The following is a 17,434-nucleotide window of genomic DNA, read 5'->3' as shown; positions in this document are numbered from 1 at the left end:
CTTGTTAGACTCGTCGATGCAGGTTCGAATACTTGCGTCTATTGCTTCTTTGGAAAGTTTTTTTCTTATTTATTTGTTGGACCATATTACTTTACATAGTTGAATTCTTGCTTTATATTAAGATTTTATTATGTATTTATACAATGACGAAGCTTGGACGAAAATGTCGAGGGGGCCGGACGACAATACACATTAAATAAAGCCGTAAACGGAGGGGGGCGGGATCAAATATTCGGTTCAAAACGGGCAAATTTACACTAGATATAAAAAATGCCGGACGAAAACGGGTAAATTTACACAACCGCGCAAAAAAACAACCATCCTTCGCCAATGTATTTATATATTATTTTTGTAAATAGAACCCTATAATTAAACTTGACATCCAAATAAAAACTAGTAAAATAAAATCCTATTTAGTTTTCAACTGATTTAAAGAATAAAGCATACTTGTCTTAACCCAAATAGACTAATTAAGGGTCATTTTCTTGTTCTTATTTAAAAAAAAAATATATTTAGGGCCTAATTTTTATCCTCGCACAAGGTCCGAGAGAGCCTTTGTATTCTCAGAGACGGCCCTGATCGTGTACTCAAGCATGTTAACAAGTCGTTCTAGGTGAATTTCAAGTTCCCATGCCAGTGCAAGGGAAGTCCACCCAAGTCACGCCACTCGCGACATGTCACTCAGCTTAGTGATGTGGCTACGCCTTAGCATTAAGTAGCGCGCTATCGATGTACACACCTCGTTCCACCTTTTCTAGTTGTGCCCAGACACCCGGACCCATCGTGTCATCGAGCTTCTAGGTCTGGGCACCTAGATTAGACTTGTTGTGATTGCACGTCTGGTATGTTAAAGTTGTTAGACTTTAAATAATTAATTTATAGGATTGTTAAAAATGTAGAATTGTAGGTGGATATTTTATATACCATGTTGTTTTTGTAAGGTGAGTTTAAGACCGGGTTTTGAGGCATCAAACCGAACAAATTTAAACCATATAATACCATAAAACATATATATGAAACCACACATAGTACATTGTTTTGTAGTCAGATATGAGATTAAAAGTACTATAAAAAACCCGATTAATTGTCATCTTTATTTGAAGTTCAAACTTTGACTCGTTCAACTCATTCAAAACTTGCTTGGTTGAACCATGTATCAAACTATCAATTTGTATTCTTGTTGAGCTCCATATCTTTGTTATTTTGTGATGTTTTAGCAACAACATGGGTTATACACACACCATGTAGGTTATTCAAACACCAGGAGAGCCCATACGACTCGTATAGCGGTTATACGTAATAGACTTATATTTACAATAGATATCGTAGACTTATATTTACAATAGATATCTTACCTTGCATTTAGAATATATTGTTGAGATATGTATTTTGGAAAAGAAGTTTGTATATTATTTATATATGAATTGTAAATAAGAAACAGAGGCAAGGAAAACCAATTGCCGAAAGTCTTTCATTCTAACATGGTATCATACCATCTCTAAAAAACCCCTAGCCATCCACCAATACCATCGACTGTTTTGTTTCTTCTTCGATCCTTAGCACCTTCCGCTATTCCCACCTCTTCTACTACATTCTTTCACCAAAACTGAACAAGCTCTATACACGATGTCACTCAACCCATCGGAACAATGGATGACGGATACCGGTGCTACATCTCACATAACAAACAACCCGGGTAACTTCCAATCTCTTTTTAATTCGGGCATTTTACATAATATTATTGTCGGTAATGGCTCAACCATCCTGGTTTCTAGACAAGGCAACCAAACCCTATCGCTCCCCTACCCACCCCTTAAGTTAAATAATGTTCTATTCGCCCCTAAACTAATTACAAATCTTCTTTCTGTTTCGTCGTTTAACCATTGATAATTGGGCTAGAATTTGATCCATTTGGTTTTCTTGTGAAGGATTTCAAGACCCGGATTCTTATTCTTCAATGCAACAGTGCGACACTCGCCAATTTTAGGTTAACTCCGTTAATCCAAACTCCGTTAATTCAAACTCAAGATCACACGAACTGTAACGCATATCTCATTACATTTAAATTAGGGTTTAAATGACACATGACAATCATTACACAAGTAGTCTTTCGGAGTTTCACCGAAACACACACGAGTCGACTCAAACCGTTGGTGAACAAACAATAAATATTATAAACAAATATTTGGTATAATACATATTATGTTGCGATAATATATGTTATGTGACTACGTGCTTTCATGTGTACCACTATATTGTGGATGAAAAAGTCTGTTTTGTGCTAGAATTAAACTAAATGAAAGTTGAGGGGGCAAGTTGTAACATGTAGATTAATTAACTAATATATAAACAAGTTATTATCATAAAACCCTAACTTCCTCCATCCCTCCCTCTCTTGGTCGACGGCAGCCCCCCCTCCTTGATCGATCAATAACCCACCACACACACATACATACAATCCATCTTGCAAGCTTGTTGAAGGTTTAAGGTGCTAACTAGGTAAACCAAACGCTATGTCTAATCTATTCTATGAATGTTTGCATCATTAAACATATTAATCATAAACCCTACAATGCTAAATATATTTATAATTGATTGAGTTAGGGTTGTATGCATGATTAATAGTTCATAAATTAATAGTTTGTTGAGTTTTTGATGAAAACTGATGCTGGACAGATTCATAATCGCATGTTAAAACGACTGTAACTTGATGTTAATGATGTGTTTGTAAGTGATTATTGATTCTATGATGTAGTAGGTCGAGCCTAGTTTCTAAAGAGTTCAAGTTTGTAATTTTTGGACGTGTGGAAGTTAGTTTTTATTAATTTACAAATCTGTTGTGCGAGTCTGTTTCGGGAGGCCTGCTGGTAGGCTGTTTTGCGATTAGTGTATCTCACAAACGACAAGACCAATTGAGTTGATTCAACTTCTGGAAGTTAATATTTTGAGTTAGGAATCTAATCCAATTGACCTTGCATTAATTGGATTATCCATGCAACAGGAATAGCATAAAAATTCTGTTGCGCATGATAATGACTGCTGTGTGCTTACTGTGTTGTTTTGATCATTGTGAGAAAACCGTATGTAGTAAAAATATAATAAAAATATTTTAGAAACCTAACTCACGTGTGCTTCTGTGATGATTTTTGGTGATTTTATTTACATGTTATGATTTATGAAATAGAGGAATCTTGACGTGTTAAAATCTGTCTCGGTAACCTAGCTGCTGTATTCCTTAAGTTAACATGAAAAGTGATTAATTGATCGATGTTTGCTATGTGTTTGACATATTTGACCTTGTGGGAGATAATTTATTGATAATGTACTATGGTAACACTTAACACTATACTTGTTCACACATGTAACTTATCACCAACGTGTTTGTCGAGTCGCACTTATTTCACAAACGAAACACGAACGCATCTCATGCATAATTTTTATGTGTCGAGTCTAGAGACTCACTCGTAGTTCAAACACTTAGAAATATCATTCTTGTTTTTAGAGCACTAGTGAGGATTTCTGTGACACACGCTTTTCTCGGATATTTTTGTTAACTTCGCAAACAGTGAGCCTCACGGCCCCTTTTACTCTTTTAACGCTTTTATTAGGGGGAGATAACATACTCCAACGATTTAGATTTTGTTATTCATTGTATATCACTTGTAAGGCTAAGTGGCAAACAAACCAACTAAGTCTTTCTGAACATCAAACCGGTTAATATTTGGATAATAGCGAGTCACCTTTGAGTAGTACTACTGGGTTTGACAAACCCCACCCAACTCTAAACTCAACTGTAGGTCGAGTGGGTGTAATTTTGGCTTACACATTACCATGGTTGTGGTTGACATGGTGGCAAGGCAATCGTATAAACAGTCAGCTTCGGTGTCGAACACTTAGTAATACATGCTTGATAGGTTAGCTACCTATTGATGTATAATTGACTTTAACACTATCTGGTAACGCTAAAACGCAATGCTTAAATTTACTTACACTTGTGAACTCACCAACCCTGTGTTGACACTTTTAGTATGTTTATCTTAAGTAGCTGAGGACATGCATTCACTGAACTCTTATGTTTTTTTAAACCTCTTTTAAACTTTATCATGATAACTGTTGCTTTAAGTCGTTCTGTGTGGTGCAACTATTTGCTTTATAATTTACGCTTCCGCACTTTTACTTAAGACTTGTTTGTCTTGGTTGTTTTTAAAAACTTTAATTATGGTGTATGAATAACTAATGATTCCGATCCTGTAAGTTCACACCCTCTGACGGTAAAACTCCGTTAGTGGATTTTGAGGGTGTGGCATATTGGTATCAGATCCATTGGTTATAGCGAACTAGAATTGCATTCATGCTAGACTATAACCGCAACGACCCATTAGTTATGATCTTACGCACTGCATATATCAATATATATTATATGTTTAGTTATTCATTTTCTTTATCTCTTTACCTCATTCACTCATACGCGTGTAAACCATACACGACTTATCCTGTAGGGATGTCAACGCCATCATCATCATCCGACCCGATATCCCACGCCCCAGGAAAGGAACCGTAGCTTCCCAACCCATCACCACCTCGAGTAGTCCCGACACTAGAAGCCCCCGCACCGAAGAGGCACCGCCCATCTGGAGACGTGTACGAGGAAAACGTAACTGGAGTTGGTACCCAAGTTTGATCGAGCGATTGGTTTACCGTGAGCAAGTTCCACCACTACCTCTCACGGGCTGTCCTATGTCCTTCAACACACTACCACCCCTAACCCAACCAATGGAGCGTGTTTTCGCAGCTTTCGCCTCCTGCTTGGATCTTGAAGTTGACATCATGCACTCAGCGAGAGCGAAGGTTACCGGGTTGCTAGGGGATGGAACGGAAGCAATGGAGAGACTTTCCTACCTGACTGACGCAATGAAGGAAACTCAAGATGCCCATGTCCATCTAATGAGGCTAGTACTCAAGATGCAATCGGAAATCTTGGACTTGAAGGAAGAGATTAATGATGCAAGAGGCAATGCAGCGGTAACTCTCGCTCGATGCGCCACTCTAGAGGCACATGTAGCTCCGAACGCAGCAGAACCGGAGGCCAAGCCGGAGTCTGTACCTTCAAGAATTACCTGGACTGTAACCCAATTCGTTTAAGGGCACTGATGTATATAAAAATATACCTCTTTTTAGCATCAAGTTATCTCGAAAAACTGCAACTTCTATTGTATAATATAGTTAAAATAACTACTTATCATGTTAAAATGTATTTTCAGGTGAATCCAAGCTTCAAATGAAGAAATGAATAAAAAACCCAAGAAAACAACAAAACATGGGGTTGTGCTTTAGAAAGCATGGGGCTATGCTTCTGAAAGCATGGGGCTGTGCTTCTAAAAGCATGGGGCTGTGCTTTTGAAATATGGGGTTGTGCTTCTGAAAGCACGGGGCCGTGCTTTTAGAAACACGGGGCCGTGCTCACCTTTCAGAAACGACAAAAGAATTAGCATATATCATTAAAAAGCACTGGGCCGTGCCTCAGGAAACACGGGGCCGTGCTTACCTTTCAGAAACGACAAAAAAGAATTAGCACATGTCACTAAAAAGCACGGGGGCGTGCCTACGTAAGCATGGGACCGTGCTTCTCACTCCAGATTGCCTATTAATAGTGGCTCATGTTGCACTCATTTGGTGTGCCTTGAAAAGAATTCTATCTGGTTTTATCTTATAAAAACACACACTAATACTCACAAAGAAGATTTAGTGAAGAGTTTGAAGGCTTGGAGGTCATCATCATCAACCATCATCATCATCATTAAGGAGGAAGATTCATCTACATTTGGTTAGATTGTTCTAGTTTGATCATGTGTTTGTTATCATCATCCATCCTAATGTTAATCACCGTGCTCATTATGAGCTAAACTCCATTTACCATCTAAAATCTATGAAGAAGCTTTGTTTTACTTGATGATTATTTAAAACATGTGGTGTAGTCTAGTAAAGTACATGGTTATCCTACAATTATCTTTTGATGAGAAATGTTTCACCATCTTAAAACACTAATTCAAAGTTGGTGATTGTCAATTATATTGGCAATCGTTCATGATCGATTCATGTTCTTGAAAGATAAAAATACTTTGATAAATTATCAAAACATGGATCCTTATATTGTACTTAGAAATGATGAGATATAAGTTATGATGTATTTTTCTAAGTCTTGGTAATCCGAAAATGGCTTTGCTAGGATATCATGCCAGTCAACGAAATCATATGTTAACGGAATGTGTAATTATAACCTACATAAATCAACCAAGGGGAGGTTGTGTGAGTTAACTACAACCACCCGAAGTTGTTAGAGTTGGTATTTGAGAAATCGAAGTCAATCCTAATCTTTCTACTTTACGAAACTAGTTGCCAACTTAAATTGACATCATTGAGGTGGCATGACATTAGGAAAGGGTGGACTTTAAAATGCGCAAATTACCTCCTTAGTGCCAAAGATGCTCACTTAAGGCTTAAGGAGCTATCTATCATATATTGCTACGACAAGTTTACCACATGTTTGAATATTAATTATCAATGCTAAAATGGAGTGGATTCTTGATCTTAGATGGTAACCTTCACGTAATTGAACTACTCGTTTAGAATCTCTCGTCTTGGTCACCTATATATTATATATAAGTATATATATTTTATAAAAAGTTCAAAATTTAACCCCAAAACGATTAAAACCTCCGATTAAAGTAAAACGATGATTTATCATTAGAAACATTTGTGTCCACGGATCGATACTTGGTTCTTACCAATACTATTCTACATATACGATAGGTACACTTGCATATTTTGTGTGTGTTTAGTCTTTGTAGAAATCACTTTTATAAATTTAAAACACGATCTTGTGCAAAAGCAAAATATCCAATCCATTACATTTTACAGGCCACTCGCACACCGCATCAAGTTTTTGGCGCTGTTGCTGGGGACAAGGTACGTTTCTAAGAACGATACAAGTTTTAATTTAATCATTGTCTATAATTGTACAAATTTTTAATTGCTATTTTATTTTATCTTTGTTTTTTTACTAAATACAAAAATATATAATTTTACGGCCAGCCTACTTTTTACCTTTATTTATCTTACTTTACTCTAGCTTAATTAATTTAGACCTTAATTTAGTTTTAAAATTGTAAGGCCCCGTTACCGGTAGCCCTACTTTAACGTTGGATTTACTCATAAACGCAGTTCTAAATATCAGAGTTAACAAAAACTTTCGCGGAATAATAAAACTTCAACCATAACATTTTACATAACCATCAAATCATGTCTTATAAAACATTCGTAGTCAATTAAAACAAAACATAGTCTTTAAAACATCACAACATTTCTTCGAGATGCCAGTATCTTCGATTTCCATGCCATGTGTCTTCAGTCACGCGAGCTGCCTCAACCTATTTGCCTGCGTGCATACTAAAAGTCAGCTATGCTGAGTGAGTTCTAGTTAATCACATAACTTACTTTTCATACATATATACGTGCCCGAAGGTACGCATTACAGCATATCAAGATTTGCATTCGTCCATACACATTCATATCTAACCATACATTATAAAGGGCGTTTCACCCTACATACCTCGGATATTTTTAGGGTCCAGTACCCTCCATCCTCGGATATTATTAGGGTCCGGTCACCCTTCATCCTCGGATATTGTTAGGGTCCGGTCACCCTTCATCCTCGGATATTATTAGGGTCTGGTACCCTTCATCCTCGGATATTATTAGGGTCCGGTACCCTTTCTTCCATAGCTTCACACTATACATGTCCTTAAATATTTTTCCTGATAATATGTGCAATCTCCGAAGAGCGTTCACGTACCATTAACTTATCATACGTACATTATGCATACATCATAAATATTCAAACATGCATCTTATCTTACATCATACATAGCAATCACGTCTTTAGTTACCACCTGACGGTACATGCAATATCCGAAGATCGTTCACGCACCGTCAAGCAATCATCATACATACATCATACAAGGCATACACTTACCACTTAAGGTAAGTGTATTAACTATCACATCGAGTATGCACACAGCCCCGAAAACATAACAAGGAAGTGGGGCTAGAAACTCACCTAAATGCGGTTGCGTTCACCGTTTACGGTTATTCCATTCTTGAGCTGTGCACGACTAACTGTATAATAATTATACATTTTAGTAAACTATCACTACACATATCGCCTTTCTAGTTTAATTATTACCCTCAACGAACGGGGGTCCGGGGGCAGCGCCCCTGGCAGCGGGGTTCTAGGGGTGGCAGCCCCTAGCGGGGTCCAAGGGGCATAGCCCCTGGCTGGGGTTAAGCTGCCAGGTCACCTTGGAAAAATTTTATTTTCATTAACTATCTTAACACATTTTCCATTAGCATTTTGAATCATTGAATAATATGCTACTTAAAAGTTCAAGGGCTTATTTGTAATTAAATCATTCTTTTCTAAGTCCAGGGACCATTCTGTCATTCTGTTAAACTTCTAATTCGTTACTTATCCTTAACGAACTGACTTGCCATGACGAACTGGTTCTTGTAACGAATTGGAACCTTTAACGAACTGGTTACTTACATGAATTGGACTTTTAACGAACTGGACTCTTAACGAATCAGTCCATGTAGCGAACCAGTCCAAGTAGCGAATTGGACCTTCTAATTCGTTATCTCCTTTAACGAACTGGTCATAACGAATCAAGGGTAATTCGTTAACCTTTTCCCTTAACGAATTGGATACGAACTACAGCTAGTTCGTTAATCTTTCCTTAGCGAATCAGCTGGCGAATTACCTATAATTCGCTTGTTATTCCTTAGGGGTTAGATTAGATTTGTCAGAACATTCCCTGACAACCTCGTACACGTTTTTCCGGCGCCGCCATTGCCGGAAAACTCACAGGAAAAACATATCTTCCCCGTTTTACACCGTTTGTCATCGTTTTTCGTCCCGTTCGATCCAGATCTGAGCTAGGGTGACCCCTAAGCTCATATTAAGTTCGGTTTATACTCGATTCCACCCGGATCTCATGACTTAAACGTTTTAACGGTGTCGGCTCGTCGTTTCATGATTATATCTAACGGATTTAAGCTCAAACAATAAAATACTATCATTACCTCGGGTCGGTTCTCGGTTTCCTTCTTGATATCGGTTTAGAGAGAGAGAGAACTAGAGAGGGAATCTTAAGTGTGTGTTTTGGATGGTGTAAGGGATATGTGTAAATGAATTACATGGAGGATTAAGGGTATATATATTTTTGATCATGGGCTTAAGCCCATGGTCTTTCCTTCATTCCTCCATAACCCAAGTCCATAACCCATATCCATTTACCCAACACAAGTCCATCTCGTATTCTATTCAACTAAACCGATAACGACCCGCTATAAAATAAACGAACTTTATTTTATTAATATAACCGAAAGTAGGATGTTACAAAAATAGCTTAGCCTAACCCAAAGTTTAATTTATACTAACTCTAGCTAACTTTTACTTTAGTTTTCATTTTGATTTAGTCCCATGTATGTCCTCTACTTTTGAACCTGAGCTTGTTTCTCCAATTTCTGAACCGGAACGACTCTTTCGTCGACGAGCACGTAAACGGACTACAGAAACCGCCGAAGCAATCAAAGACGAATCAGTAGACGCCACCACATCAGGAGAAAATCAAACCGAAGAAATGATGGCTACCCAGAACAATGAGCCGAACATGAGCCAGTATGCCAAGCCAACTCTCGAAGGCTACGGCAATGGAGTGGCTCCACCCGAAATCACCGAAAATTTCGAAATCAAATCAAGCACCATTCATATGGTAGAAAATTCAGTTCAATTTCATGGTCTCCTCGACGAAGACCCTCTTTCTCACATATCTCGATTCCTACGAATCTGCGGAACCTTTTAAATTAAAAACTGTTCAAACGATCAAATCAAACTCAAACTCTTTCCGTTCTCTCTAAGGGGTCAAGCCCTGGAATGGATAGAATCCCTTTCCTCTTGTTCCATCACCACTTGGGACTAGATGGTTGAACAGTTTCTCCTCAAATATTTTCCGCCTGATAAAACTGCCAAATACCGAGCCAGCATTACCGGATTCCGGACCGATGATGATGAGTCCTTACACGCAGCATGGGAGAGATACAAAAGTCTTCTAAGAAGATGTCTAGATCATGGACTGAGCGTATGGTTGCAAGTACAAACTTTCTTTGACGTACAATCCAGTCAAAACAAACAGGCCATCGACCAAATCGCTGGTGGAGACCTGGGATCCAAATCACCTAACGAAGCATTTGAAGTCCTGGAGAAGGCTGCAAAGAAGAGTTTCGCTTACAACCCACCAAGATCTACACCTACCCATAAAGAAATACACCACGTTGATTCCAACACTGTTGTCACAGCACAATTGAAGCCCTTTATAAAAAATTCGAACAACTTCAAGCTGAGCTAACAAAAACCAGACTCACCTGTGACACTTGTGGAGGAAATCATAAAGCAAGTGACTGTAAACAAGTCATCATGGCCATGGAAGAAGTCGATTTCATCGCTCGGCAGAACAACGCTTTCAGCAATAACTACAATCCAGGATGGAGAAACCACCCGAATTTCAGCTGGAAAGACGGAGGTAACACTCAACCCTTACCCGGATTCGAGAAAAGACCGATAAATCAACCCTTCCAACCAAAACCTCAATTTCAAGATCAAAGTTCTAGTAGCCATCAAAACCCAAGCTACTCAAAGATTGAAGAAATGTTAATCCAACTCATGACCAAAACAAATGAAGCAGAAAAGAAGGCCGACTCAAGAGCTGTTGATATCAGCGGAGTATTATTAAAACATGAAGCCGACCTTAAAAGTTAACAAGCATCACTACAGAATCTAGAAACTCAAATCGGACAAATTGCCCGGCAATTATCCGAAAGACCACCTGACACTCTTCCAAGCAACACAATCACTAACCCGAATGCGACAGCTAACACTGTTACACTCATAAGCGGTACGACCACTGTTGCCTCACCAACTTCGTAACCAATTACGGAAAAGGAGCCTCCTGATGAAACGTAGGAAAGACTGACCCCGACGGGCACCGTACAACCCAATGAGCCAGTCCGAACTTATGTTCCACCTAATCCATACCCCGGAAGACTGAAGCAGGAACGATTGGAAGCTCAGTACGGGAAGTTTTTAGAACTCATCAAACAACTTCATATCAACATCCCTCTCGTTGAAGCCATTGCTCAAATGCCTGGAGGAACTCTCACACGTCACCTTGGGTAAAGACTGCTCAGCTGTCCTCCAAAGCAAGCTGCCACCAAAAATGACCGATCCAGGGAGCTTTACTATCCCTTGTCTTATAGGAAATTTGTCTGTTAGCAATGCCCTGGCTGACCTAGGAGCTAGTATTAATTTAATGCCTTATGCGGTTTTTGCAAAAGTAGGGGTAGGAGAACCAAAGCCCACCCGCATGAGCATTCAATTAGCTGACCGATCTATTTAATATCCTCGGGGCATTGTTGAAAACATGCTTGTCAAAATTGACAAGTTTGTTTTCCCAGTAGATTTTGTGAATCTAGACATGGAGGAAGACAAAAGTGTACCTCTGATTTTAGGAAGACCTTTTTTAGCCACCGCAAAGGCTACTATTGATGTTTGCACCGGCAAACTCACTCTCAGGGTCAATGATGAGGCAATCAATTTTGACATAGGAAAATCTATGCAATATCCGCAACATCACGATGACACATTATACTGTGTTGACATCATCGATTCTATCGTGAGTTGCTATGTGCGGAAATCTTCCCATAATACCTCATTAGAAACACAAATCTTAACTGACACTATTACCAAACCCATTTTAGAAAACGATAATCTCAATACTGTGAATAACTATCAGGAAGTATCAGAAGTAGTGATGTACATATAAATATACATCTTTTCGGCATCAAATAATCTCTAAAAACTGCAATTTCTATCTTATAACATTGCATGAAAGACTACTTATCATAATAAAACATAATTTCAGGTGAAACCAAACCCCAAACGAAGAAACAAGCAAAAAGACGAAGAAAAACAGAAGAAAACACAAGAAAGCAAAGAAACACGCCCCCATGCTTCTGAAACAAGAAAAGACAAAATCTGAGGTCAAAAGCATGGGGCCGTGCCCATCATGCACGGGGCCATGGACGAGAATACAGAAAAGACAAAGAAGAATTGAGCACATGTCACTAAAAAGCACGGGGTCGTGCCTGCTAACCACGGGGCCGTTGCCACCTCACACAAAAGACAAAACAAATCTGGCACATGTCACTAAAAAGCACGGGGCCGTGCCTGCTAACCATGGGGCCGTTGCCACCTCAAACAAAAGACAAAACAAATCTGACACATGTCATAAAAATACACGGGGCCGTGCTCATCTTGCACGGGGCCGTGCCTCACCATCCAGATTGCCTATAAATAGTGGCTCAAGTTGCATTCATCAAGTGTGCCTTGAAAAGAATTCTCTCCGGTTTTCACTTATAAAAACACACACTAACACTCACTTTGAAGATCTAGTGAAGAGTTTGAAGGTTTGGAGGTCATCACCACTAATCATCATCATCAACTATCATTACCATCATTAAGAAGAAGGATTCATCTACATTTGGTTAGATTGTTCCAAGTTTAATCATGTATTTGTTATTATCAATCATCTTAATGTTTATCATCATGCTCATTATGAGCTAAACTCCTTTTACCATCTAAAATCTATGAAGAAGCTTTGTTTTACTTGATAATTAATCAAGACATGTGATGTAGTCTAGTAAAGTACATGGTTATATTACAATTTTCTTTTGATGAGAAATGTTTCACCATCTTAAATCACTAATTCAAAGTTGGTGGTTGTCAATATCATTGGCAATCGTTCATGATCGATTCATGTTCTTGAAAGATAGAAATACTTTGATACATTATCGAAACATGGATCCTTATATTGTACTTAGAAATGATGAGATATAAGTTATGGTGTATTTTTCTAAACCTTGGTAATCCGAAAATGGCTTTGCTTAGGATATCAAATTAGCTAAAGAAACCATATGTTAACTGAATGTGTAATTATAACCTACTTAAATCAACCAAGGGTAGGTTGTGTGATGAACTACAACCACCCGAAGTTGTTAGAATTGATATTCGAGAAATTGAAGTCAATCCTAATCTTTCTACTTTATGAAACTACTTGCCAACTTAAATTGACATTATTGAGATGGTATGACATTAGGAAATGGTGGACTTTAAAATGCGCATATCATATCCTTAGTGCCAAAGATGCTCACTTAAGGTTTAAGGAGCTATCTATCATATATTGCTACGACAAGTTTATCACATGTCTACATATTAATTATCAATGCTAAAATGGAGTGGATTCTTGATCTTAGATGGTAACCTTCGCATAATTGAATAACTCGTTTAGAATCTCTTGTCTTGGTCACCTATATATTATATATAAGTATTTATATTTTATAAAAGTTCAAAAATTAACCCCAAAAATGATTAAAACCTCCGATTAAAGTAAAACAACGATTTGTTATTAGAAACTTTGTGTCCACGGATCGATACTTGGTTCTTACCAATACTATTCTACATATACGATAGGTAGACTTGCCTATTTTGTGTGTGTTTAGTTTTTATAGAAATCACTTTTATATATTTAAAACATGATCTTGTGCAAAAGCTAAATATCCAATCTATCATATTTTATACAAGCTACACGCACGCACATCAAAGTTTTTGGCGTCGTTGCCGGGGAATACACGGTACGTTTCTAAGAACGATCCAAGTTTTAATTTAATCATTGTCTATAATTGTACAAATTTTTAAAACTTCTATTTTATCTTTTTATTTTTTTTACTAAATACTAGAGTATATAATTTTACGGCTAGCCTACTTTTTACCTTTAGTTACCTTACTTTACATTAGCTTAATTAACATAGACTTTAGTTTAGTTTAAAATAGCTTATCCTATCATAGTTTAATTTAGACTAACTTTAGCTAACTTTTACTTTAGTGTTTAATTTTGATTTAGTCCCATGTATGTCCTCTACTTCTAAGCCTGAGCTTGTTTCTCAAATTTCTGAACCGGAACTACTCTTTCGTCGATGAACTTGTAAACAGACTATAGAAACCGCCGAAGCAATCAAAGACGAATCAGTTTACGCCACCACATAAAGAGAAAATCAAACCGAAGAAATGATGGCGGCCCAGAATAATGAGCCGAACATGAGCCAGTATGCCAAGCCATCTTTCGAAGGCTATGGCAATGGAGTGGCTCCACCCGAAATTACCAAAAATTTCGAAATCAAATCAAGCACCATTCATATGGTGGAAAATTCAGTTCAATTTCATGGTCTCCTTGACGAAGACCCTCTTTCTCATATATCTCGATTCTTGCGAATCTGCGGAACCTTTAAAATTCCAAACTGTTCAGATGATCAAATCAGACTCAAACTCTTTCCTTTCTCTCTAAGGGGCCAAGCCCTAGAATGGATAGAATCTATTTCCTCTGGTTCCATCACCACTTGGGACCAGATGGTTGAACAGTCTCTCCTCAAATATTTTTCGCCCGATAAAACTGCCAAATACCGAGCCAGCATCACCGGATTCCGGACCGATGATGATGAGTCGTTACACGCATCATGGGAAAGACACAAAAGTCTTCTGAAAATATGTCCACACCATGGACTGAGTGTATGGTTACAAGTACAAACTTTCTTTGATGCACAATCCAGTCAAAACAAACAGGCCATCGACCAGATCGATGGTGGAGACCTGGGATCCAAATCACCTAACGAAGCATTTGAAGTTCTGGAGAAGGCCGCAAAGAAGAGTTTCGCTTACAACCCACCAAGATATACACCTACCCATAAAGGAATACACCACATTGATTCCAACACTCTTGTCACAGCACAGCTTGAAGCTCTTTCTAAAAAATTCGAACAACTTCAAGCCGAGCTATCAAAAACCAGACTCACCTGTGACACTTGTGGAGGAAATCATAAGACGAGTGACTGTAAACAAGTCATTATGGCCATGAAGTCGATTTTATCGCTCGACAGAACAACGCTTTCAGCAATAACTACAATCCAGGATGAAGAAATCACCCAAATTTCAGCTGGAAAGACGAAGGCAACACTAAACCAGGATTCGAAAAAAGACCGATAAATCAACCCTTCCAGCCTAAACCTCAATTTCAAGATCAAAGTTCTAGTAGCCATCAAAACCCAAGCTACTCAAAGATCGAAGAAATGCTAATTCAATTAATGACCAAAACAAATGAAGCAGAGAAGAAAGCAGACTCAAGAGCTGTTGATATCAGCGGAGTATTATTAAAACATGAAGCTGATCTCAAAAGTCAACAAGCATCACTTCAGAACCTAGAAACCCAAATCGGACAAATTGCCCGACAATTATCCGAAAGACCACCTGGCACTCTTCCAAGCAACACAATCACCAACCCAAATGCAACAGCTAACGCCGTTACACTCCGGAGCGGTACGACCACTGTTGTCTCACCATCTTCAGAACCAGTTATAGAGAAGAAGTCTCCTAATGAGACACAGGAAAGGATGACCCCAACAAGCACAGTCCAGCCTAAGGAGCCAGTCCGGACCTATGTTTCGCCTATTCCATACCCCGGAAGACAGAAGCAGGAGCGATTGGAAGCCCAATATGGGATGTTTCTAGAACTCTTTAAACAACTCCATATCAACATCCCTTTTGTCGAAGCTATTGCTCAGATGCCAAAATATGCCAAGTTTTTCAAAGAAGTGCTAACAAACAAAAGGAAGCTGGAGGAGCTCTCGCATGTCACCCAAAGTGAAGAATGTTCAGCTGTCCTCCAAAGCAAGCTACCGACAAGGATGACCGATCCAGGGAGCATTACTATCGCGTGTCTCATAGGAAATTTATCTGTTAGCAATGCCCTGGATGACCTAGGAGCTAGTATTAATTTAATGCCTTATGCGGTTTTTGCAAAACTAGGGATAGGAGAACCAAAGCCCACCCGCATGAGCATTCAGTTGGCCAACCGATCCGTTAAATATCCTCGAGGCATTGTTGAAAACATGCTTGTCAAAATTGACAAGTTTGGTTTCCCAGTAGATTTTGTGATTTTAGACATGGAGGAAGATAAAAGTGTACCTCTAATTCTAGGAAGACCCTTTTTAGCCACCGCAAAGGCTATCATTGATGTTTGCACCGGTAAACTCACTCTCAGGGTCAATGATGAGGCAATCACTTTTGACATAGGAAAATCTATGTAATATCCGCAACAGCACGATGACACCTTATATTGTGTTGACATCATAGACTCCATCGTAAGTTGCTATATGCGAGATTCATCCATCAATACTCCTTTAGAAACACAAGTCTTAGACAAAACACTCAACAAACCCATTTTAGAAAATGAAGATTTCAATAATAAACACCAAGAAGAATCTGAAACGATATGCGAAATCATTGAAAACAATGAAAAATCAAAACCATCAATTGAAGAACCACCAGCCCTAGAATTAAAAGAACTACCAAACCATCTCGAATACGCCTTTCTAGAGAAAGATTCTCAACTCCCAGTAATTATTTCATCTCACCTTTCTAAAGAAGAGAAAGACGAACTTCTTAAGGTTCTCAAAAACCATAAGAAAGCTATCGCATGGAAGATCATGGATATCAAGGGCATCAATCCTCCTTTTGTACTCACAAAATTCTCATGGAATAAGAATACAAACCCGTGGTCCAACATCAAAGACGTCTTAATCCAAACTTTCAAGATGTGGTGAAGAAAGAAGTAATCAAACTGCTTGATGCCGGATTAATCTACCCGATATCAGATTCACCTTGGGTTAGTCCTGTTCAAGTAGTACCCAAGAAAGGAGGAATGACGGTCGTAATGAACGAGAAGGAGGAGCTAATACCAATGAGAACCATCACAGGCTGGCGGGTTTGAATTGATTACCGGAAGCTTAATGGCGCCACAAGAAAAGATCATTTTCCACTTCCTTTCATCGATCAAATGCTTGAAATATGTTCTACTGTTTTCTTGATGGATTATCCGGATACTTTCAAATTCCCATTTCTCCTGAAGATCAGGAGAAAACTACGTTTACATGTCCATACAGAATCTTCGCCTATCGAAGAATGCCCTTTGGACTATGTAATGCTCCAGCCACCTTCCAGCGTTGCATGGTGGCCATCTTTCATGAAATGATCGAAAACTCTATGGAAGTTTTCATGGACGACTTCTCAGTCTTTGGAGACTCTTTCGATCATTGTCTAAAAAACCTAGACAAAATGCTAGCTAGGTGTGAAGAAGTAAATCTAGTGCTCAACTGGGAAAAATGCCACTTTATGGTAAAGGAGGACATTGTTCTAGGTCACAAGATTTCTCAA

This window comes from Bidens hawaiensis, unplaced genomic scaffold, assembly GCF_021521415.1.
Source record: "Bidens hawaiensis isolate Kalapana, Puna unplaced genomic scaffold, B.hawaiensis_p1.1 tig00021831_1, whole genome shotgun sequence".
Classification (NCBI taxonomy): Eukaryota; Viridiplantae; Streptophyta; class Magnoliopsida; order Asterales; family Asteraceae; genus Bidens; species Bidens hawaiensis.
The sequence above is the reverse complement of the archived record's forward strand: the minus strand, read 5'-3'. Positions refer to the sequence as shown.